Source organism: Synchiropus splendidus, chromosome 11, assembly GCF_027744825.2.
Source record: "Synchiropus splendidus isolate RoL2022-P1 chromosome 11, RoL_Sspl_1.0, whole genome shotgun sequence".
Classification (NCBI taxonomy): Eukaryota; Metazoa; Chordata; class Actinopteri; order Syngnathiformes; family Callionymidae; genus Synchiropus; species Synchiropus splendidus.
The window spans coordinates 7,376,896-7,403,077 of record NC_071344.1 but is presented as its reverse complement, the minus strand read 5'-3'; the positions used below and the strand labels follow the sequence as shown (position 1 = coordinate 7,403,077).

General features: G+C 40.5%; 1 long non-coding RNA gene across 1 annotated transcript; it reads right to left on the bottom strand.

The window, feature by feature from the left end:
- Positions 1-25,466, bottom strand: LOC128767546 (uncharacterized). The gene is made up of 3 exons (XR_008416133.1): positions 25,267-25,466; positions 13,259-13,328; positions 1-732 (listed from the first exon to the last, which is right to left on the bottom strand). It is a non-coding gene; the product is annotated as an uncharacterized LOC128767546 (long non-coding RNA).
- Between the last annotated feature and the right edge of the window lie 716 nt (positions 25,467-26,182).

Below are 26,182 nucleotides of genomic sequence, written 5' to 3'. Positions count from 1 at the left end.
ATCGCAGATTGATTTTGGGATCTGAGTCAACGTAGCCTCAACACTAGACTTGCCATGTTTTCATCAGATCATCACTGGCATGCAGTGGACCTTGATGAGAAGAAGAAAAAAAAAAACAAAGACAGTAATTCTGACTCACATGTTGCCTTTTCATCTCAAAAGTTGGAGATGCAGAGCCGGAAATATTTTTTTCACCAGACACTCATGGGGCTGTGTCCTTTGAAGTAGTTGTTGATTTCCCCCGATTGTTGGACAAGAGGATCTGTATCTCAGAGGAGTAAATAATGAAGCATTAATCTTTTTTTAATACAGTGAAAATGAATAATTTTCCTTTCGTCTGCATGAAAACACAGTTTACTTTTTATAGACGTTTTGGAGCGGCTAACGGTGAACAAAAAGACTTCATGCAACCGTTTTAATATTCAGCACTTAGTTGCACAAGAATGTAAACAAATGGAGGTGACAATTTAAAACAGTAAACAACTTCAGGTTAATTCCAGAGAGCAGTGAAACTACATCAGACACTTAGAACAATGTGTTTTCACAATTAATCTTAAAGCACTCAACTGTTGTGGTGCCACATGGGCAACAATTCAGTTCATGGTTGTCTTCTCTTTCCCCAGCCAACTGCAGGACTCTGGGGTTCCCCAGCCAGAGTGGTTGTATAACGTCCCCATCTGGTCTTCTATTTACTCCGTGTCCTCCTCTGAGATGGACGTAGGCTGCCGGATCCTTCAGATAACACACATTTTTCCAGTTTTTGTGATGAACATATACTTCAGTGAACAAGCCCAATACATGGGACACCAGTCCCACACGACCAGCTGAGATAAGTAGGTCTGCTGACAACAGGGACCAACACTCGCTGAGGTATTATTATTGCAGCAAAACTTATTTTTTATGGACAATAGGTTCAACTGTTGTTGGAGGAAACTGCCATCCCAAGTAGCCTGACGTGTCCCAGTTAAGGTTTTGATTCAAAACCTATATGAAAATAGACCCCTACGATGACTCTTTAAAGAAGCCTGCGTTGACAAGTTGACTCAAGTTGTGGGCTGAACAACCGTATATATTTATAGAAATGACCATAAATGACTATCAATGGATGTTAATGAACAGGCAATAAATATTTGAGACACATTATTACATTTGTCTTTGTCTTCCATTCAGAACACGGCAACGGAAGCCTGAACGTGAATCAGCGTTTCCATTCATTTCCAGTGGTTAGCTTGAACACAGCCATTTTTGTTGGTGACAGAATCTACTTTCCTGACCTTTGCATTTCATTTTACACAAACTATGCCACGGGCCACGTCAAATGAACCTGGCTGGGCCTGATTTGGCCCCCGAGCCTTGAGTTTGACACAGGTTCTGGATGATGTGGGACTCATGAGGTAGACCTGTTTTTAAACTAGAGCAGTTTAAATTGAGCTGTGGAGAGCTAGTTATCAGTGATGGTACAACTTAAGGTGGACCTTATAATGTGACCCCACTGGTCCAGCCAGGGGAAGAGATTGTTCATGAGCTCTAAAAGTTGGAGAGAAGAGACGAGTGATGTGCGCTCTACATGAAAGCTTGTGCACCCGCACCAGTGTCGCATGTTAATGCCGACTTAAACGTGTGTCAGGTGACCGCTAACGAGATTAACTTCACCGCTCACACCAACCACGATTATTTCTGTCAACATCGCCTGGCACATTAGTTGCTGCAAACATTGTTGACGGCGATGTTTGTTCCCGCGCAAGACGTTATGTTCGTTAGGTCTGGTTTCATCAAAGATGTCTTTGATCGTTGTTTTGAATACGATGGTGTCCAGCTTTTGTTCAGTTCTTGTTCAATAATTCATGAAAACAAAATTATCTTTTTCTCAGTGAACAAGTTTTTGACTCAACAACGTGTAAAAAAAACAAAAAACAATATATATATATATATATATATATATATATATATATATATATATATATATATATATATATATATATATATATATATATATATATATATATATATATATATAATTCCTTGTTGACGCTGCAGCAACAGGTAACACCGCCTCCTCAATTCTCGAGGATCCTTCATAATATTGGAAGAAAAATGCAATATTGCCATTTTCGTGTTTTATAAAAGCCGGATTTTAAGGGTAGGATGCATTTACCTTCATTGGCATTCACCATAGAGCAAACTTTCCGCGAAATTGTACTCTTGACTGAGCGAACATCTCCATTTTTTCTCTTGCAGTTTTTACATTTGACTCAATAATTTCATTTTCTGCTCACATTTTGAATCGGTTTTCGGAAGCTTTAACTCATGATTTCATCATGTCTTAGTCAATGAAACTGACTTTCATAAAATGAAAGTTATAAAGACGCTGATTTTATATTTCCTTTAAATCTGACAATTTAAGAAATGATTTCATTCTTCTTTTGACGCTTATGCTCGATAAATATGATCAAGACTGAGTCAATTATTTATTAAATTTATATTTATATCATTAGTTTATATATTTATTTATATTATTTTTAACAGACTGAACTCTAACTCTTGTGGTGACTATAGTCAAGGTGTTCGTGTGATATTACATTGACGTGCAACAGTGTCACTTTTTGAAAAATGTATTTATCTGGATTCTCTCCCGAAGTATGGTCTCCCTCATGGTCAGTTTGCAAGGCATTACATCCCGTCGCTGGACATTAGCCGCAATCTACATTATTGCTAACGAGCTGGGCATTTAAAAGTTAAAATATTGTAGGGCAAACGATTGTGTTGCAGACAGAAAAAAAGTCCATTTGACATTCAAGTCCACGACGCCACAGGTGGCAGGATTTGAGGCCTGCAGGCCTGCTGCTCATGTCCACCTCAACGAACGAATGACTAAACGTCCATTCTAAATATCCATCCAAATTCAAGAGTATTGAGTTCTGTGTATGGAAAATATATACATATTTATGAGAACAAGTAAATACATAAACTTAAAATCACAACAAACGACAAATAAACGAACAAACGAAATTGAGTTTTTAAGCAAATAAGGATTCAGATATTTAAACAGAATGTTGTGTTCCAATAAATATTCCTTCGGATTTTGTGACTCGCCTCTTACATCTATAGGTGATCTTTCATCTCGTTTTTTATGAGAGGAAAGTTTTTGAAAATTAAAAAAAAAAAAAAAACTCTCTTTGTCCGATTCTCTTTCAGACGGAAGTATTTCCACCTGCATATTCATACTTCTCTGCTACTCAAAATAAGAACCTCTCGCTGTTTCACAAGAAAAATAATAGTTAAAAAGTTTATTAACGAGAATTAAATGTTGAGATTTATCATAATGCAGATTTGCGTTGTGTTATCGTGTAATTATTCATAATGTACATATTGTGTGTGACGTCAGGTATCAGAAAAAACTCGGGTTGAATAGAGTTGAAAAATAATGTTAGTCATGTCATTTATCAATAAATCATTGCAGGCGGTTCCGCTGGACGAGCCTGGTGTTCGACTACTCCCACTTTAGAGGAGACTGGCCCTGGAGATCTAAGAGATTTAGGGAGGAAAGTGAGACTTCCTAAAAAAAAAGATGGGACCAAAGCGTGTTTGTGAGCGCTGAATCAGTGTGTAAACACACCCCGTCCAACAAAGGCGGTGACTAATCCAACTCATCGACACAATAACGTGGGTCTGTGTTTACACGGGGCTGTGGGCCCCTGTCTCACCGTCACACAACAAGTGAGACAGTCAGAGGCGAGGGAAAAAAAGTCATTGGACAAACGGACGTGTCGCTTTTATTCCCTGCTTTTCTTAGAACAAGGTTTTATGTGCAAATTAATTATGTTAGTTTCATATACCTTGACACATATGACATACGTTAAGCATTAAAAACTGTTATGGTGAGGAATGAAATCTATTTAAAACGTTACATCGAACTGACTTTTGTTCAAAAGTTGAAATGTCTTTTTTTAGCTATTAAAAATACATTTCTATAAATAAAACCTTGAATGAAGTTCATAGCTTTGTGGGATAAATATTATTATTATTATTGACTGGTGATCGTTTTTTTTTTATTTCAACGAAAGATAAATAACTTGTTCAATGTATTTTATTTATTTTTGTTGAATGAAACTAATTGTGTTTTGGCCTTCAGTAATAAAGTCATAGTTTCTCTTCCCAATTAATTTTAATGTGCGTCGTTTGTGCCAAGATAAGCGAAGCCCTTTTCTTAAAATATATATTTCAATTCATATACCACGATGGCACACGATGATAATCGGGGTTGTTATTAAAAGGAAACAAAAAATGCCGAAAGATTCATAATTGATGTCCTTCCGATCATCAAACGACAGTCAGGACCATCACTGAAAGAGTTCTGGAAGCTGCGACGATATTTTTAATGACTTTCATTTCGGTCCCAGATTTGCTGTTTATTCTATCTCCCCGTCTGTTCGACTCCTTCTATAATTGCGTTTCTATTCCTGCAGGATGTTTGAGTAATTACTCTGACACAGGCAGGTGAATTCCGCCGCTAAATTGAAATATTCCGCTTTAATCGTCCCTAAATCCCCCAGTTCAGACGGTGCTGAGGGTTCCTGCCGAGCTGCGGCTGCTTCTTCAGGTGAGGGAGGGGGGGAGGGGACGTGGGTGGTGGGAGGGGGGGACGGGACGGGACTCAGCTCGCCGTCATAAAACGAGATTAGTACCTATTACTCAGTCTTTCCCCCTGATCGCCGCACCTGAGCCGCGCAACTGCACTCACAAGATGAACAGCACACGCGGGTGTTATGTGTTTATTTTAAACATTTTATTTTTAGTTTAATCACAATATAAGTAGCAGCATATTTTAGCGAAATCCTGACCCAATATATGTGAAATATAACGCATATAAATAGCAGAAATACATGTCTTTATATTTATACCAATTTATTTGTTTAAATTTCTTATTATGAAAAGAGTTTTAAAGTTCTAATGTCTTAGATGAGAAAATGTCTATATGACTTCAGGCCAATGAAGTCATGCAATGTAGTTAAAAAAAAAAAAAATCAAAACTAGTAAAAGTCATTTGCATACTGATCCTTCTAAACTTCATCCGAACTACTTCCTCCTGGGTGAGTAGGGCGTTACTCTGACAACGCATGCCATTACACCCACTTTGATTTCAGGGTTCCCATTTAACCAACATGTAATTTTTAGGGAAATTCGAGCGCCCACAGGAAACTCATATGCACCACCTACACGGCAAGAAGCGGGCTGCCAAGAAGTACTACACGTCAATAATGTTAAAGAATGCATGCAAATGAAACAGTGACTACAGTAAGTCAAAAGTCTGGGCTGTGACTTTGCATCGGCACAAGTGGATGCGGCGGCGCTTGTCATGCTGCTTGATTCACCTTGGCTGCGGCTTTAATTTGTAGTCACCAGGAATAGATGGGTGAGTCTCTGGCAGCTCCCACGTCAGTCTCTGCTTGAGTGGCTGACAAGAACAGCAGCGGCAGATATAGCATGCTAAAATCACACTTCAAAGGCCGCCAAGCCTCAGTTTGAGTGAACTTTTAAGCAAGAAAAACTGTGCGACATCAGTGCACCTAAAACGTGTCTGTCATGTTCCTCAAACTTTGCTGACGACGGGCTCAGAGATTTGAGAGCCACTCGATAGAAAGACGGATCTCAGATTAGCTGTCTTTGTCTTATGGAAACCTCAAAGCGCAATTAGAAAGCAAGACGATTTGCGAGGGGTTTTTGTCACGAGTACGGTGATAGGCATCAGTTTGGCGGCGAGGGATTTCACTCAAATCGCTGACAAGTCACTGTCAGCGAATGCGCCGCCTTCAACAAACCTGCCACATGATAAGGTTTGAGACCGATCAATTCCCAAACTGACAACATTATTTCCTTCTGATATGAGTTTGTCAAGCGAAAAAAAAGGTGCAGTTTCCAGAAGCATATTCTCACTGTCTGAGAGTGAATCGCAGCAGCAGCAATAGAGCAAGAAAATCTGGACATGCTTGACCTGCCGGACTCTGAGGACACCCTCACTTGTTCTAATGCAAACCAATGCCATGCGTGTGATTGGTGAACCTTTCTCACCAAAATGAAATCCAATACTTAAATCACTTTGCTCTTCAAAGTTGTCTCCTGTTGTGCGCTGTGACCACAATAGTGTCAATCTCAAGCTACCAAACCTTCATGTGCGTGTCAGCTTTGAGGCGCCGCCTGCGTGTGTGTGTGTCAGGAACCAAGCTGGAGGCTTGTGATGGCTGGTCAGAAAACATTTGGGAAGAGTTGCCACAAAATTCCAAACACAAACAACTTCCCCTGCTGCTTCCCTGCACAGGGAATTCACTTTTACATTTTTGCTGCTAAATAATCAAAAAGCCAAAACACATAGTTCAGTTGAACGCAACACAAAAAGCATGTTCCCTATAAAGAAGCATCATAGTGGTTGAAAACCGGAGGAAGTGAATCAAAATATTGTATCTCACATTTGTCAGACACATACCTACAGGAGCCAAATTTTAAAACACAGTAAAAAGAATTAAATGTATAGTCATTACAATGTGATATAAACAGCCCTTTAATTCCTATATTTGTTGTGTATAAAGCTGCAGCCAAAATTCAAAAGTTTCTGGATCGACTACAAGCCTCTGTTATTTGTGAAAACCGCCTGTTGAACATCAGAGTAACACTTCATTGGTCCTGTTTTAGAATCAGTTTTGTTCAATTTTCTATTCAATTTTGAGCCAACAAGCCACATGGAATGACTTGGCCAGATGTGGCCCGTGGACCTTCAGTTATCTCTCTTCTTGGGTTTTACATTTTACATTCGTTTTCCGAGTCGTCTTAAAGGCATGGAGCTGTGTTTGACACAGGGCAAGGGACACCCTGGACAGGATGCCAACCATTAACAGCCAGGGCCATTGACTTCAACCTATATGATCCTCCACAGACAGCTCATTCGGGAGGTGTGTGCAAGCAGCTGATGCCAGTTGAGTTGGCTCAGGCATCATTTCCAGATGCCTTCTCCACGGCTCCCTGGTGAGATATTCTGGGCATGTCCCATCAGGACGAGGCCCTGTCACACGCTTTCACAGTTGGCTGTGAAACAGGGAGAGAGAAGTCCTTGCTCCATGACATGATCCTCCATAAGGGGAAGACAAAGGATGGTCTTGTAACCTGAATTCCAAAAAATGAAAATATACAGTAGGAATGTAATATTACAGCTGAGCATGTCCAATTCATTCGTTCATTCATATATCATTCATATATATATATATATATATATATATATATATATATATATATATATATATATATATATATATATATATATATATATATACAGGGAAGGCTGACTTCCTCTCCTGCCAGCTGTGAGCAGAAGACTCTCATGTACTGCAGTCACAGATGTGTTTTAAGACCCAAATTCAGACAGCATAACCCAAGCCTAAGATGTATCTACCCTCTCTGTCACCCAATAAACATGATGTAAGCGTTTAATAAGTAATACGTAATAGTACCTATTAAATAAGTTAGGTGTTTCATTGATATTTTCATTATCCACAGGTCTGTATGCCTAACTAACCAATGTTTAAATGCTGTTTTGCTTCAGCAACACCAAGGATTCAACGTTTAAGAAGCACCAGCTAAACCAAACAAAAGTGAAATTTGATCCCAGTTTTATATGATCATGGTGAGGTGTTCAGAGCCTCTTCTCAGAGACTCAAAAATATGCTTTCCACGTGTGAGTCCATCACCAGATAAACTAGGTCACAGCAAGGTTTACTTGCTCGCAGCCTCTTCGATGGCCAATAAACCCAACTGACCAAGTTGCAAGCATAATTTAAAGCGCCACATGTTTTTTGTCATTTCAGATCTATGTTTGGATGGCTGCCCACAGACTGCTTAAGTAAGTCATTTTGCTTAACATTCTAAATTTGTAAACATTTTAGTATGGATATTTGAAACCTAATAACCAACCAATAATAATCTCTACCTCGTAAAAAAGCCTTTTTTTTAAACAGCGTAAGGTGCATTTATTGAACTGATGTATTTAACTGTATTTATATTTAAACAAAAAGCACCACAACTTAAACTGAAAGCATTTGTCATTGTGACATGGGAGGGGTTCTGTCTACGACCCATGTTTGTCATAGCAATGGCTTTCCTCCTCCATATCACTGAGGGTTTCGTCAAGCCTGGTCCCCTTTTCTGCACTTGAAATAACACTATTATATGCATTGTTCTACTAGTTTGAACGACTCTTTCACACACACTGTTCCTAACCGATAACGCTGACATGCATGCAGCCTAAAGCAAGGGAGCAAATCCGTGCTCCAGCGAGTGATGCAGCATATTTGACGTATTTGTCTTCATGTCTACCTTCATTTGTGAATCGACTTCAGCTGAAAACAAGATTCCGTAAACTAGTTCCCCATGAAAGTGCCACACCGAGATCAAATCCGCTGTCAGTAAGGGACGTATAAAAGTGCATCATGGGAATATTCCGACCCACGGCAACGCACACAGACATCAGAGCTCAATTGAAGTCTCCGCAGCCCCCGACGTTATTGACCAGCTTAGTGTTGTCCCCCACAATGGCCACGTTTGAAGTGGTGCAAAGTGATTGGAAATAATCAAACGACAATAATCAGATGAAAGAAAAGCGATGTGAAAAAACTTCAATCATATCAGAGTTCTTTTGCATAACTAAAAGACCCCCAGTTTTAATCCTCAAAGGAGTTCGGGGCTACTTGGCTTTGCACTGTAGTCAATCAAGGTCGCAACCCGGTAGGAAATATTGGCTGCCATAGCAACGCAAAGATTGCCTCTAAAGGCTTAGCATAATTCTTCCCTAATAGAAAAATAACAGCGGCAAATCCTGTCCTTAGTGCACTGGCTTATTTGACCGCGGCAGACTCCCACCTGTGAAGCACATATCCGCCACACCAACACCGCTAAGAGTGCGATGAGACGAAGAAAGAGCCCACCGCTGGATGGGGATGGGCGTCCTAAGCTCAAATTCTTTCTCTTCTCTGAAGCTGAAATCAGCCCACAGGTTTTAGCCGGACAATGCCAGCTAGCAAATGAATCGTTCTCTCTATATGGCGCTTAACTTTGATGTGCTTAAATCGTCGTTGAGAAAATGTTTGAGGAAAGGAATGTGGCTTCTATTGGATCAACTCTAAACCGCCGCCGTTAAATGATTGGATTTCCAATAAAGTTGTGTGATGAATGCGTGTAAGATGTTGTAAACCTGCCTAGTAACCATCGTGTCTTCAGCATGATGCTAATAGCTCCTTCCCCCCTCTGCGGAGTTGTTGCCAGATATCAGAGATGGAGTCTCGTCACTGTGTGACTTGAACGACGAGCGTCGGAGGGGAGAATAAATTACCAGGCCGCGTTACAGTGGGAGGTATGTACCTATCAGGCGGTGCTGCTTATGGAATCCGTAATGAGGCCACATTCCCGGCCACGTAACGGAGATCCATCTTCCATCAGAGCCGCGACTGAATCCATACCGTCGATGTGAGCGCTGAAAATGAACTTTTTGCCCAACCTGGTGTAAAAGAAGCACGACTTTCAGCGCTGCTCAAGAATGTATCACTCCACTTGATTCCGCAGTATTCACCGGGTTCGATCGTCGGAGGCTGCTGTCATCATCCTCCTGCCGACGCCAGACACTTGTCTCATTAAATGGCAGTTGTAAGGGCATTTCAAAATCTCAAGGTTGAACCCCGCTGGTTCATTCTACCACGCGATCTGATCTAATCTCGCCTTTTTGTGTTTTTCTTCTTTAAGGACAATCATGGCAGGCGTGGGAGGATATCCTTATTTGAGGATTTAAATCTTTGGATGGGGTAATCTGGAAGGGTGGATGATAAAAACATAAGCAAATATAATATTCCTCTGTCTTTCTTGGCTCATTGAATCACCCTAAACAAGTGAGACACGTCACTCTTACAGGCAGATTTGACAGAAGAACTACATAAAATCCTAGTGACAATAGCTTACATCCTTTTGGCGTGAGTTTGGTTACTTTTATTCTTTCTTTCTTTGTTACTTTGCATGCTAATGATGTCAACTTTGATGGTTTTGAACATGTTTATCTAGTAATGTCTCCTTTCCCGGGTGCTACCCTTCCATCCTTATTACTTCATAGATTCTCTCGTATTACACAAGGGCATCAGTTTGTTGTGAGAAGTGGAGGGGACAAAAACGATTAGCAAGAGTCAGAGATGATGCTACTAAAACATAGATTGGACATCAAAAGAGTCGAGAAACATAACTTTTTTTTTTACTTCTCTACATATTTATCCTTCCTTATGAATCTCTCTTTAGCGAGACTTACTTTTTGTCCATTTCAGGCCACCGTAGATCAACCGACTAGCGTTATCTGAAATAAGCAAGGAAGCCAGTTTCTTTTACACATGACGGCTCCCTTCTCATATGTTTTAGTGATTTAGAATTGAAGATTGAAGAGGCTTTCTTCCCAGAAATTTAGTTTGCAAGACTACCTCAAAAGAAAGTAGAATAATATTCACTTTGGACCCATACTTTAATGGTATTTATTCACATCTTACACTGATCATAGTCTTTGTTCCACAAGGCCACCACTCTAAGAAGACATAATATTTTACACATGCAGTGACAATAATGGCAGTTAATATAGTGAAAATGCGTGATATATTTCATTATTTATGAAAAACAAGTGCCATCCTACACATATTTTGTGGTTAAAGGTCACAAACAGTGGATTGACTATTAAGTAGGAACCAATAAAATGTTGTCTGGTGGAAAAGAAAATCTGCCAAGTTCGATTATTAAGGTTGTATTATCTTTGAATCCCAGTTGGGGCCAAGAATAGCTCGGGAATACTATGAAAAATACGTCTAATTTCATTTCACCATAGGTAGAGTCACATGAATGTGCGCTGACTCTTTGTTGCTTCTCAACTGAACTCTATGCTGTTGGGGATATATGCTAAACTCACATATCACTATTCCGTCCTTCTCATTATATGTTTAAAGGAAACTTTCATTGTACCGTTGAAAACAATATATTTTCTTTGCCCTTTACACCTTGAGACTGGGTCTCCGCCTAAAGCTATGAAAAGTCTCCTCATCAGATTCCTGGTGCTCCTGCTGCTTGCTTATATCAAGGCGGGATTGGTGGTGGTGTCTTCACATTAGCTGCGCATAATGGTCGTGTGTGGGACGGAATTCATAAGGCAGCTTCTCCACACCAAAATAGAGTAATTATACCGGACGCCGGTAAGAGGGCCAAACTCTCATTGCTGAAGGGAATCCCGGTGAATTTGGGCCTGTAAGCCCCTGTGTTTCAGCCTTCACAGAGCACCTTTTCGACATCAAAGCGTGCTCAGCACCATGTCTCAAAGATTCAGATCTCCAGGAAAGAATGGCCTCTGCTGAGATATGGACACCTCTGGCCTCATTTGCCACGCACGGTACCCTCCCCCTTCTCTGGGCCTGAATCTGGGGATAGAGTGGCTAGCTGGCGAGATCACTCGCCGAGGTGCGGGAACTTAAAGGCAAAGAGTTACTGCGCATCCTTCCTGGAGTCTCAAAAGGCTTCTATTAAAACATGTTCAATATGCCGGTCAGGGCTTTCAAAGTGCTGCATGGCCTCTAGCCCCGGCAAACTCAAAGGGCATCGGTGCAAATTCAGTACGGGGAATCTGGCCCCCATTAATTTAATGAGTCCAGGGTATTAGCATGCTATAGCCAGCTGTGAAGTCTCCCTGTTTCATCTCTGCCAGAGTTTCAAGGAAAGATCCACCAACTTGGGAGTGACAAAGGAGGGCAGAGGACGAGGTGCGCACAACTAATCTGAGATCAATTTCTGGCCGACATTCCTAAGAGGGCAATTTCCAGTGTTTAGGACGTCTTTGTGCAAGCTGGAAGTCCTGATAAAAAATGCCGAGTGGCAGGTTTACGATCACCCGGAGGACGGCACTGTCTCTTTACCATGATTGCTTCCCCAGAAATCGCTCACAATGCCAGGACGGAGAGGGGAATAATGGCGGGGGTATTGCCATGTGGAGACATATTTGCATAACATATTTGAAAACATGCTGCGGTCATTATAAGACTGCGCTTTTTTCCTCTCAAGTCCTGAATATTTAATACTTCTTACAGTTAATTAGCTTGCGGAACAACAGTGTTAATTTTATGTTTATAAACTGCCACCGCCTGACAGGAGGAAGAAAAATAGTCAGCCGGCTCCTTATTGGGGAAGAACAGGGTCACTGCTATTATTAGGGCATCTATTTATACGCTCCACTGCGGTGGTCTTGTGACCGATATTGGTCGTGAAACCGATGTCATCACCACTTACGCCGCTTTTGGTCTAGTCGCACAGTTTAAAATTGCAGTTTCGTTCTGCCTTTCTACGTTTTTTTTAAGTTTGTTTGAAAGAATATTGGGATTTATTTCGGGAAATATTTTCTGAAATCTTGAATGCCAGTATTTTGAAGTGTTGAAAATTGGCTATGATTGACTGTGTTGTGTGCATGAGGTCTCAGTCCTCCTCATCCTGTTGGTCCATTATGGACGCAGAGGTTGCAATAACTGTTTCTGTGTATTTCAGTCGGTTTCATCACTGGGTTAGCTGTTTGGTTACTACCACACGTTAATGGACATAGGTTTTACTCCAAAAAAAAGCCCTGGTTTTGTTGCGATGGTATTACTCTGAGCATTCCGGACTCTTTCATGGCCATGTTTTCATTTTTGAAGTGGGTTACTTTAGATAAAATGAACAGTGCTGTCATTGCCATTTTATCACTGGTATTGAAGTGGTTTTCCTTTTCTGGAAGGTATTATGCATTGCACTTTAATAAATTATAACAACTAGAGCTGTGATACTTTGTTTGAAACGATGAGAAAGAACTCACGTCTTCAGCTTGTTAAGTCAGATTACAGTGTGTTTAAACGTTGACTGCCCTTGTCGTAGGAAGAAAAAGAGCAACCTCGACGATGACTGTCTGATTCTCACCTGTAAGAGATTACACAGATAGTGTTTGCCAGCTCATGTCGAGCAGAAAATAGCAGCTGCTGGAGGTAATTAAAAGCAAAGTAACATGGTAACATAGCCCACATCAAACGCTGCTCCTCATGCCAGGATGCTGTCTCATCTCTGGGCTGCTGAAGCCCTCTGTGACCTGTGTGTGGAGCCCACTGGGCCCTGGATCTGACCCCACAACTTCAGGCTGAACTGGAGCCGACAGTATCACTGTGGGGTGCACCTTCACCAGACTTACCTGCGTCTTTGTATCTGCATACCAAACTGTGGCCATACGGCGGTGGGAGCGCTGGAGCCTGGACTCTGACCTGCAGAACAAAGGAGTCTTGGGTGAGAGGTCAGGGAGAGAGGGGAGGCTCATGCCGAGGACGCACCGGCTAAACACCATCAGAGGAGCACATGTGGCTCCGCAAAGGTAGAACCAGATGCCCTCTGATGTCCTGATGAAAAGTAAGCTCTGTGTAAACATGTCGCCCGCCAACAACTTAATGACTATTTCAGCGGTGTTTCGCAAGTGATGCAACAACTAACAGTCAACTCAGTGGACTCTTTAAAAGTTTAATTCACTCAACTTTTTTTGTCACAGTCTTTAACCGGTCAATGCATCATAGACTTAGCAAGCATAAAGCATCCCTGCTCTTAGAGGTCACATAAACTGCCTTCCTTCACTGCTGACTCATGACACAAGAGACAGTGTTTTCCTCCTTGAAACACTAACATAAATCTACTTCTAAATCTTCCGTCTTCTTATCATTTCTTTTTTTTACTTCCCAGATTCATTCTTTACTTTGACTCTCCTGCCAACTGTGAGTATTTTAAGTTCTGCAGAGGCCGGTTTTAAGACTAAAGTCATGTCTAAAGTCAGAAAGGAAGGTCTGATTTAGTTAGAAAAACAGCTTAGTCCATCATGGATTGGGATTGGATATGTAATACCATTGTCAATAGCCAGGGGGAAGGTTTTAAAAGAAATAAAATCTGACATGATGGATCGTTGATTTACATAAGACCATGTGAAGCCATGCACAATCTCATTTGATATCTCCAGTTCAGTGCATTTGTAATGTATTTTTATGGTATTGGTATGCTTTCAATTAAAGGTGAAGGAAGATTTTAATGTTCTTTAAACGGTCAACGGCATTCTGTATGTTAAAATATGTGAAATTAATGTTCAAAATGTAGGAAATAATATGTTCCTGTTTCGTGTCCTTCAAGTCCACTCACTAAATCAAAACAAAGCAATGAATGCAAGTGACATTTAAAGCGATTTTATACCGGCAAATATAAATAAATTCCATATTGGCCTGATCCATTATTTAAGTCGCCTTCATGGCGCAGAAAATTGGAGACCTTTTAGTAAAAATGGCCTGAAAAACTGCTGTTCACGAGACATATCTGTGGTTTAAGTTGAAGATATGCTCGGTAACAGCAGGACCGTATAGATGAACATCATCCGCTGACTCAGCATTGGGTGAAAAGAAGGGTGGCAGAAGGTTGTGGGCGTTGTCTTTTTTGCGATCTGGCCTCTGTTATGTTAAAACCTCAGTGTTCTCGGGGCTCCTCGCCGCCACGCACAGGATGACATCTGCAGTTTGGCACCATGGAGAGCCTCTCCATGAAGCCCCGCTGCAGTGCAGCCACCACCTGAACCAGGTCGTCGTCTCCACCTGTCAAGCCAAGCGCTGGCACGTCATGCAGGGAAACATGCAATCGGATCTGTCTGCAGGCATGTCACTGTCAGTTCAGCCAATTTGGTGTTTTGTTAGGGAGGTGGCAGAACAAGACTGTCTTTCTGCGTCTGCTTAGGCGCCACAGCAGCAGTTAGAGAAACAAATATAGTGGGTTTTGTTGTCTACCTGCAGAGTGGATTTCCTTCACAAAAAAAAAGAAGAAAAGCAGTTGACTTATAGCCTGGATTCTTGTGATGTGTAGAAAAAGGACTGAAGGCAACTTTTCAGCTTATGTCTTCATGGCCTTCAGCTCCTGCGAGCGTCTGACTGCTGTTCCTTTCAGCAGTTGTCATGCAGTCTCAATCTCTTTACACATTTTCCTGCCAGCCTCTCCATCCCAGGCATCTCCCAAAGTGAATAATCAGCAGATGTCTTTATAAAGCACTACACGTCCACCGCCGCTTTCAATTTTGGCAATGTATTAATTTTTTTATTCTTCAGTAAGAATATTAGTGGCTCTTCCCAGCGCAGCAGGCTCTCCCAATGACCTGGCCCTATAAGTTCCACATTCTCCTTCGCTCATCACTTTGAGTTCATATCCCTAAATAATGATCCCGGAGTGGTGGGACCAGCATATTGTTCTGGGTCGTGCCGACTTAAACACACTGACAGGAAGAATCGACGGCCGCAAGATGGAATCATTTCCTCACAATCTGTTTCCTGGCAGAAATAAAACCCTCACAAATATGTCAGAAATTATGACTCAGCAGGAAATATATCCAGATAATGTGAACTGGGGGATGAAAATAATTTATCTGTTTTACATTGAGCAAGTGGTAAGCTTGACTTTTTTAACCACACAACATGATGTATGGAAAAATATGTTGAGCAGAGGTCCATTCATATTATCCCCAATATGGAGTCGCAACTCTATCCCTGCTACCTGGACAGGTCTTCGGTCCATCACAGATCGCACATAAACCAATCGCACTCACTCACGCCTACCATTTAAAGTCATAAATTAAACTCCATGAGGGAGGAAACCAGAGTGCCTGGAGGAGGTCCACACAAGCGCGGGTAGGAGAACATACAAACTCCAAACAGAAAGCACACCGTTGACATCCAAGAGTTGCCTCTAGCTAGAATTGCAGCCCAAACTTCAAGCTGTGAGCAGGCAGCACAAACCACGAGCTCACCTGTAAGTTATTTAAAAAAGTTTATGTTTCAGCCCGCATCTTTAAAATTTAGTTAATCTCTTTGTATGCAATCTTCTCCAACACTGTTTACACAGGGGGCACAGACATGGACCAGTCCGTGCCGGTTAAAAGGCTGTGGTGCCAAATAAGTAAACATCATAACCCTATCAATACTTGAGATCACCAAACTTCTATGACAAAGCCGAAAAAAATAACCAAAAGAAAATCATCCATTATTGAAACCAAATAAATAAATGGTGTTTCGCACTTATATAATATTCTTTATATAATTATTCTTTAATATTGTCTGTCTTTTGTTTTTCAGTGACCAGCAGCTGTAAAAAAGTAAATACAAATAATTTGTACAACTAATAACAACCAATATTATTTTCATTATTGTTGAAATATTGAACATTTTAATAGCCAGTCATTAGCAGATCATTCATAACCACACCCACATGGAAAGAACATTTGTTGACATAGCTTTTTTTGTCAAAACCTTCTCAGAATTCCTTTCAACTTTCATTATCTCTGTAGTTTATTGAACAGTAGCCATGGATATTTCCTATAAAGCGTCTTGCGAGCATAAAAAAATGATCAATTGGTGCTTGTAATAACACTATCCAATCGTAAAGAGGCCACAGCATGACTGACTGCGCCAGTGGAAATTTTGGCCATCAAATCCAATCTCAGCAAAAAAAGATGACTTTTCTCTGGATCTGTTTATTTCCTTGACATACAGGACCCTCTGTGTTTGTTTGTTTACGTTATATTCGGAGAAAGATAATATGTGGTAGATGGAGATTTAAATAGAGCTGTTGCACCGACATTCCACTTCTGCAGCTTTCACAGCACATTTCAAACTCAAGTCATCTGCAACATCTTCCCCAAAGTTCTTCCGAGGATATTTCTCTTTACGCAAGTGCCCTATTTTTTCCTCCGACTGACACCAGAGTGTCACTTGTGACTGACGGATGAGCTTGAGTGAATCTCTGGTGCTGTCCGTGGTGCTGATGGCGGTGTAATTGTTAGTGCTGTCAAATGTATCCTACGAACAATGTTGAGGTATTTTCATTGAATATATAGTCAGACCTGACTTCTGTCTGAACACTGGCATTATTACCGGGGCAATTACTGACAAAATAATGACCACGGGAAACTTCAATTCTTAAAAATCTAGGTGATGAAACGAAAGCTACATGAAACGTTTATTTTGAAACTCATAGAAGAAGCTTCTTTGTTAGCTCTACTGTAGCCAGTACCACACCAGCAGTGCAATGTAGAGCATTTCACGGGATGAAATCCAGCCCGCCATGCAACTTTCTGTGGCCCACTAGAGCTAGTTTTGAAGTCAGCATTGCATGTCGATATGATGGCTGAGGAAGACACAGTGCTTTATGTTTCACTGTTCAACTGGTTGCTTTCTAGGTGCTACAAATGTTAAATATAACAAATTTTGAATCTAAAAACTTCCCAAACAAAAGAAAAAAAATTGCAGATGGAAGTGAATTCAGTGACACATGAGAAAGGGGATAGATGTAGGAGCTTCTAGTCCAAAAAACATGAGTGTTTTCAGTTTGTAACAAAGGAGAACAATGCATATATTTTGGACCACGTGACAGATATGTGATGTGTTTCCTGTCATTGCATTCTGTTTAGATGCTTATGTCCTTTCCTGGACTTGGACTATGTTTGCATGTTTGTGGCTCCGGTGTGTTTGAGTATTACACACTTCCCTTCAAGTATATGTCAAGTGAAAGGTGGGAGAACCTGGACAGGCCATGAGTTCACCACTTATGCACACACTTTGGAGGCCACTAAGAATGTACCATTAATTTCTGCTTAGTTTCAGAGTGTGGTCGGAATCGTCCAGAGGGTTAGGATTCAAGTTGACACACAACCCCTCCGTAGACTGAGGATTGCCCCAAAGCTAGGGTTGCATCAGTCTGGACTCTCAACAGCCAAAGGAAATGAACTTTTCTAAGCTTGTCAAAGTGTGGTCACAAGGACTCATTTTATGCACTGTTTCTTCCCACTGCTGACAATTCACCATGTGTTTAAATTCCTCGAATGTCGCGTTCCACCGAGTTTCGCTCCAAGTGGCAATTTATGACGTGTTGTGGAAGGAAGATCTCTAGACGCTTTCATTTGCACATGCAGTCTCCAAACACACAGAACGAGATGAACAGCAGAGAGATGGTCTCTCCCAGCGACCCAGTGTCGCTGCAGCCAACACTGGCAGTCATTCGGCAAGATTGCTCGCACTCTCGGTCCATCAAAGGGCAGACAAGGAAAGAAAACAGCCACAAACCAATGAATTATTGATTTAAATTCATGTTTTTCGGACTGTGGGTGGACGTCAGAGTGCTCGGGCAGAAAACAACGTGGGACATTCATACTGAGTTTAATGATTGATCTGAAGCTGCAGTCGGAACTTGCCAACATTTACAGGAAGGTTTTCAGCATTAGATGGTTCCTCATGTCGAACCATGCGGACTTATGCCTGCGGTGACAGAAAGTCTTGATTCTCCACCAGTGAAAACAGACACTTCTGACTTCACACTCTTCTGAGTCCGGCCACCTGGTCACCATCGGAGCACCACCATGCTCTGTCCCCATCTGGACCATTATTGCAGACGGGGTTTGGGTTGGGCACTTGCAAATTGAGCTGTCAAGTTTGACAATATTTTTAGGAGACAAACTGGGTCACACGCTGAGGAAACACCTAAAACCCCAGAGAGTTGACATGATACGTGCCAGCGAGAATGAGCATCACTCAGCAAATATATTAGCTAGCGTGTGTCAACTAATTACGGCAGGAGACAAACTCTATTTTTTGATGTTGAAGGTGCAGCCTGACCTTTGATAATGCTTCATTATTTGTGTCGTGTGAAGACGCACGTGTGTTTACGCTCCTGTGTCTGAAGAGTGGCGATGTTGTGCACTTGGCAAGCGGCGGCGTCACTCCATTTGGTGACAGATTGGTCTGAAATAAAACGATATCTTCACAGTTGTGACTCACGATTGTCAGCGTTACAAAGTCAGGGTGAGGTTTAGCACTTCAGATGCAGGAGGATCATGTCTTTTAGTTTATCACTTTCAGCTTGGCAGGAGCTCGGGCTCCATGTACGTCTGCGACTCTGATTTACTGTGATCAATCAATGCAACAGTCCACATGGAAAGCCATTCCTCTTCTAAACACCTCCTTTACTTTCGAGTGGAGAAGAAAAAAAAAAGAATATTGGCTTCAGAGTTTTCAATATCAATCTTTAGCTCTGTACTGCTACAACTTAATGCTTTTGGGGTCATGCCTTTAAAGAGGCCATCTCAAATGCATCTCAAAATTATTTATTTATTTATTTTACAAGTACGTGTGAAACAAATACTACAGATAATATTCATCTATGTGTCAACATTTTCATGCTGCAGTCATTTTTTGTTTAGTTTTCAATTTACGTTTTATTACGTTTTACGTTTATGCTTTCTCACCAACAACAGTATTATTTCACTTTATTTTATTTTGGTGCTAATCCTCCATATTGCTCAGATTATATTCATCTGTGGCAAAAACAAAATATAACATTTGTGACCCTGGTATTACAGAACCTGTTTAACAGTGATTTTAATTTGTAGTTCTTTCAATAGTACTGCAGGTTTCATTGTTTTCATGGTTTTGCCAATGTCAATTCAGCCACATATGATTATATACTGACCTAAAAAAAAGATTTGAAGGTATCATAATATTAACTGTAAACAAAACCAACTCAAAGTTTTCTCAAAACATAAATGTCAAATGAATATTTACTGCATAGCTATGGCTAATTGATGATAATATTTGTTGTTGAATGTATTGATTCATGAATCCAAACCAATGAAGCAAGTTTTTAGGTTTAACTATACTCAAAATGTACTTCCAACAATGACTGTACGAGCATCTACACTTTACTCCTGGACTCTAATCTAGTTCTATTCTGACCAGGAAAAGTGCCACTTCAAATGCGATATACATGTTAATGCAGCAAGACTTCACTTTCTATCATATTTTATTTAAAAAACATTCTTTTTGTGAGCACGGGGTCATAACACTTTCATAGAAATAGATCTATGATGTCAGTGATTACTCAATAAAATAAAAGCGTGACTCATACGACGCAACGAAACATCCATCCTAAGCTAATGTTAGCGAGATGCTAACTAACAGACTATAATTTCATGTATTTAAAGAAGCATCAAAATCGATCTAAACTCTTTAGTTGAAGGAGATTAAATAGGACTCATGCTTGCTTTAGCGAAGTGTAGCATTTAGCTTCAATAGTAGTATTTACGAGAAAGTATTGTGTTGACTTAGCACCCCAGCTAGTGAAGGTGTTCCATTTCAGTTGCAGTGTAAATTCAATTATTTCTTTGTCAAGTGTTAAAAGTGATTATCTTATCGGGGGCTGCTGCTTGTGTAGCTAACTGGGGAGAAGAAATGATAATATGCAGCTCAATGTGATGCTTTACTTGATAAAAGGATAATTGAAAATATGAGCGTGTGTAACAGAACTACTGTCTTAGCTATCGACTTATGCTACTCATTTATTTTTTTACTCTCGGATGTCAAGTGTTAGCGCCCCACCTTCCTCATCAGCAGTGTTTGTTTTATTCATTATTAGAAAACCGTTGGAGAAACCCCTGGTGTTCGACAAGGAGAACTCTTGCTTTTGCAATTTGAAATCAAAACCTCAACATCCTGCAAAACGTTATTTACAGCCTTGATTTGAATAAGCACTCCAGTGACAGTTCGCCACTGGGTTCTATTGGAAGTCATGTCTTCAGTTTGCCTGGTAGTTGTGAAGTGGGAAAAGGATCTAATGTGAAAAGTTACTCATATTTTTTCATGAAAATACTGAGCAATCAATTAAAAGCTACTAAACAAGTGAACCTCTCATATAATAAATCAATACTTCTCGTGGTTTGTGATGATATAGTGAAGAACTGGTGGCATCATACTTTACTCCTTTTCACAGTGAATTCATCATGTTTTTTATGAACTTTTTTTGGTCCTCGGAGGTTTAAACTAAATTAAGTTTTCAGAATTTTACTTTCCCGGCTGCACCGCTGCTCCTGCCTCTTTGACTCTTTCATCCACCGAAGAAGAGACGCCGCCTTTATGAATAAGAACGTGTGTTGTTGTCATGGGTAGATACGTCGGCTCTTTGGCTGCGGTTTGGTGCACTTCTGTCCTGAGCTGCGCCCCTCTAAATCCAGGGCTTAGCGTGAGGTGGGGCACGGAGCAGAGATCAGGGCTGTCAGCGTGGGCACCCCAGCAGCAGTGGCGGTGCACAGAACTAATAAAGACGCACCGTGGCAGGACCCCGTCAACCAATGAGATGTCACCATCAGCAAGCTGCGGCGTGCTGGCAGTCATGTTCCTGGTTATATAATGTTGACCTACTTTTTAACTCGCTGGAAAAATCTGGGTAAATGTGCGGAGAGAAATTCAAAATTAACTGTGAATTTATTTTTAAATGCTGGCACAGGTGTTATAAAAAAAACATGGCTGCCAGGAGAGTTGTTTATTTATTTTTATTTGCTAGGATTCCTTCTTGATCACTGCCACTGACTTCACATCAAAATCCAACATGTAAAGATCTCTGGCAGTGCACAGGTCACATGTCAGGTATGTCACACAAACATGCGTGAGTGACATGCAGAAGAAGAAGAAGAAGAAAAAAAAAAAGTGACGCGTGACAAATGCCAGGATTGTGACAAACGTGATGCCACTGACAACACATCCAAGGGTTTAAAGTGATGGATAAAGTGTTGGATTTAGACTCCAATTTCAATTAACTGCAAAATCAGTGCACCTAAATTATATCTTAAAAGTCACACAGGGACTAAACTGCGAATGGAAAACTCCACTATACGTGTGCCTAATTTGACAGTGTGAAATTGAAACTCCTTTGAAGAACATCCACGAACAAAAAAAAAAAGAACCTTCCTTCTTTTTTTATCGTCGGTGGTGTGACTTTGATATGGCTGTTTTGTACCAAACATAAGTGGCTGGGTTCATTTTAGGTAAAAACTTAAAGGGCCACGAGGCTGCAGGTTCCCGCAGAATCAAATGAGCCTCTCGAAAAATGGGCCCTCTGTGAGTTGACGGGGCCTCACACCTTATTTTAATTAAATTCTGATTATAGACCCGGCGACTCTGTTGCACTTCATTATAGCCATTTCTATCTCCGTCTGAAATGAAGTTATTAAAAAAGATTCAATATTCACAAATCATCGCTCAGTGATAGATGACTCCAATTCAAGCTCTCATACATATTTTTCCAAATATAGGTGTTTATATAATTGTATAATTTGTTCAATTTCTTATCGATCCACGACAATAGACTTTTCAGGGTAAATAAATATGCAATAGCTGTAAATTCAGAGTCATTCAACAAACAAAAACACACAATACATTCCATATTAATATTTTTACTATTTTTAATTCCTGAATTATAATCTGAATTTTGTGTAAACACGCGTAAATACGAATAATGTGTAAAGTAAAATAGTCGGTTTAGAGATATATATTTGGTAATTAAAATCGTTCTCAAATTTCATCGCAAATTTGCAATATCTTGTTCGATGTTTGCATTGTATGTTTGTGTTTTAAATAACTATTTTTTAAATATCACCATGATCAATAAACAGAACATTTTGTGTGTGTATATATATATATGCATATATATATATATATATATATATATATATATATATATATATATATATATATATATATATATATATATATATATACATATATATATATATATATATATATATATATATATATATATATATATATACACAGCACAAATAAGTACGTGTTATATACATACATACAAGATTTTAATCCATTATAATATCTATTCTAATTTTACACGTTCATTCACACCAAATATTGATCAGTGATGTGTACTCTAATTTAATTATTGGAAATATTTTTGCATCGCGCATTTGGAGTGTGTCTTTCATTTGCACTCCAAAATATGTTTACATTTATTTCAAAATATTTACAATGATCGTTTGTGTCATACACACCCAAATAAATCATTAGGACACACACACTTTTATTTATTTTTGAATAGTAATATAACTCAACAGGCAGCTTTTTCTTTAGCTCATTTTAAATTTAAAAATCTCATACCGGAATCGACGTGCGTAAAAAAAAAAAAAAAAAAAAAAAAAAAATTATAAAAATTAAAATGTAGCGCTAAATAATTTTGGTCGTGGAAATATGTTTTTATAATGACTGATTTTGCCGTCTTTTAAATAGCAGGTGATGTTTGATATTGTTTAAAATCTGCACTGTAAAAAATAACAGCAAATAAATAAATAAAAGTAAATGAGTAAGAGAAGCAACTTTCATGAGGCGATCCACTTCAGGAAGGAATTTGCCGACTCGGTGTTCCAGCAATTTGCCACAGAAAAAGAGGCCATCTGTTTGCAAGTTTTAATTCTTTTCCATTGTTTCCTCATTTGCAGAACTTTCATACGCATCATCACATGCCGCGGTAAATCATTAGCTGCGTGGATGAAGGTGGCTAATTGGAAGATTCTTTTGTTTTCTTCAAGGGGGACGTTGTCTGGAGCGGGAGGCTCTCATCATCAACACATTGATAATGTGCAGCAATGAATTAAATAAAAGGGGGGGAAAGCTTTCTGATCAAAAAAAACTAAAGATGTTCTGCCGATTTAAATGCAAGTTTCATGAGCAAGAGGGTTACCATCTGTTTTCCCAGTGTTTGTTTCTCACAAAGATTTGAGTGTCAGCAGTGTTCTTCCTACTTCTCGGCACTTGAAACAAATCTTCTGCACTACTGAAGCATGCGAGCAAGAAAGTTTTTCCTCCCATATTTTTCCTATTTTTTGCAGGATAAACATATGTGTTTACGCATAAAAATAAATTAGCGATGGATGTGAGGAAAGTTTATTTCATTAAGAAAGTTGGTTGAAAGTTGAAATCACAGAGCATACTGTAACCCCCCAGCCCCAAATGAAATCACTTCCATATTCCGCACTTGAAATCTGAAGCCAGTGGGAGAGTATACTGGGAGAGAAAGTTACCAAATCTTCCGCCTCATATCTGGATTACAAAGACAAGCATCCCTCACATGATTACCCAAAGTTAACCTAATGCATGGTGAGAAAAGAGGCGATGAAAGATTTGCAGGCACTCCTTGTGTCATACCATCAAGGCTTTCAACTACAAACACTCAAACAGACTCTCATATGAAGCTGTCACATTTTACTCGTCTCATAACCCAAAATCCGAGCTGAAAATATTTATGTAATCGCCCGATTCGTTGGCGAAGTTTGCCCAACTCTACGCTCCTGTTTTATTTGCATATTTTTGAACATAGTGTTCCGTGATGAACTTGAGGAAATGTAAGACAATACGAGGGTTACGTAAGACGCGGCGGTGCGATGAACAATTCATTGTGTTTTCTTGGTCTTTAATGACACGTTGTAAACTTGGCACTTGCTTGCGTGGGGGGGAAACGCTCCATCTTCCCTGTTAGCTAGGAAACGGTGGCCATTTTGAGTTTGCATTGCTAGTATCTCTATGAGATGCCTTTCATTATGGGCCCCTTCCAAGAGAAGTTTCAGCGATGGGATTGTGTAACGTCCCAACATGTGCTCTGAATGTTGTTGTCCACACTAAGGGGGAAGTCGTGCCGACGTATGGAGGAGGTTTGTATGCACGTGCACACACTAAGAGGACACTCACACACACACACACAACATAGGATGAGCTCATCCCTTCCTTAGGCTCTGTGTCAACCACCCGCTGCTCCCATCGACGCACAACAACCAACCACAGGATGAACCGACCCAACTGTCCAGAGGTCACCTTGGCTTGCTACTGGACTAAATTCACACCGCTGCCACACTCAACAACTCATCTACCAACATGTGTTCAGCTCGCTCTGGATCCTTAGTCATGCTGTCAGGGTGAGTAGCACAAGCTGTACTTTTTTTTTTTTTTTTTTTAACGCAAGTCAGCGACTGTACAACTGTGATGGACAGACTCACTGTGGTGGGATCTCGCTGTATCGTCTCCACGCTCTTTGAAAATCTGTGCTTTACACCCACACCATCAATTAGATATAGTTCTATCAATTAATGTCTTCCTTCTTCAACTTTGGCGGAATAATTTACTGGGAATCGATACATTTTTAATCCACAGTTTTACAGCAGTTGAGGGGAGCTGAGCGCCATCTCTGCATTACTCTTCCCCCTGAATAGACCGTGGCTGAAAGGAGGTCACGTCACGGGCCGACCCACCAACTGCAAGACTTATGGCTACTGCTTCAACTACTTTAAAAACACACACAGCCACTCACCTCGGCAGAAGTACGTCACTACACAGACAGTGTGTTTCTTTTAAGATCCGGAATGTCCATGTCATTGCCAAAGAAGGCGCTGCCTCAGAGCGAGGCCTTAACACTGGGCTTGCTGACCACCTTGGTAAATATAGGAGAGCAAATCCTTTTCAGGTCGAGAGTATGACACTGGACTGCCACATGAATCAGCGCAGGCCCAGCCCGACACAGCCTGGGAACGCCATGGGAGTGGTAGGCGGCTCTACGGTGAGGTTTTTTGGGGAAGGATTATGGATAGAGACGTACAGCTGGGAGGCTAAAGTTACACTTTTCATTACCACTTCGAGGGGGTCTTGGCTGCCTGGAAGCCAGTCAGAATCATGAGGACCTTTTCCTCCCCCTGGAATAGTTGTTTTTCTGCAGACACATTCTTCACCTGGGGATAATTGTTTTAGTTATGGAAAAAAAAAACAATTTGGTGAAGTAAGGGAAATACCTTTTTTTTTCCCTTTCTTTTTTTTTGGCCATGAAAAAATAAAGCAATGGGAGAGGGCATTGTGAGAAGTCTTCATTCACCAAAAAAGGACCAGAGTAAAGAGAGAGCAGTATGCCCCCTTCTGGCTCTTTTCTTCTCCCTCGCTCTTTTCTTCTCCTTTTTTTCCCTGGCGTCTGGAGATGTGAAGAATTGTCTTTTGATCAGCTCTGACAGAGCCCGGGCCATGTGAAGAGGGTGGCTACCAAGACTCTGCCAATCCATGCAAGGCAAAAATGTTCCTAATAAGAGAGTAATAAGCTAAGGAGTGCTGGGTGTCTGTCTGATCCACATTCTGGGCACAGTGTGTGCCAGCGCATGTAGCGCCTTCCGAATCTCAGCAGCCTTTAGACGCTTTGCCAGGTCACTGCATTTCACCTGGCCGCTCCCATATGCTCTCACCAA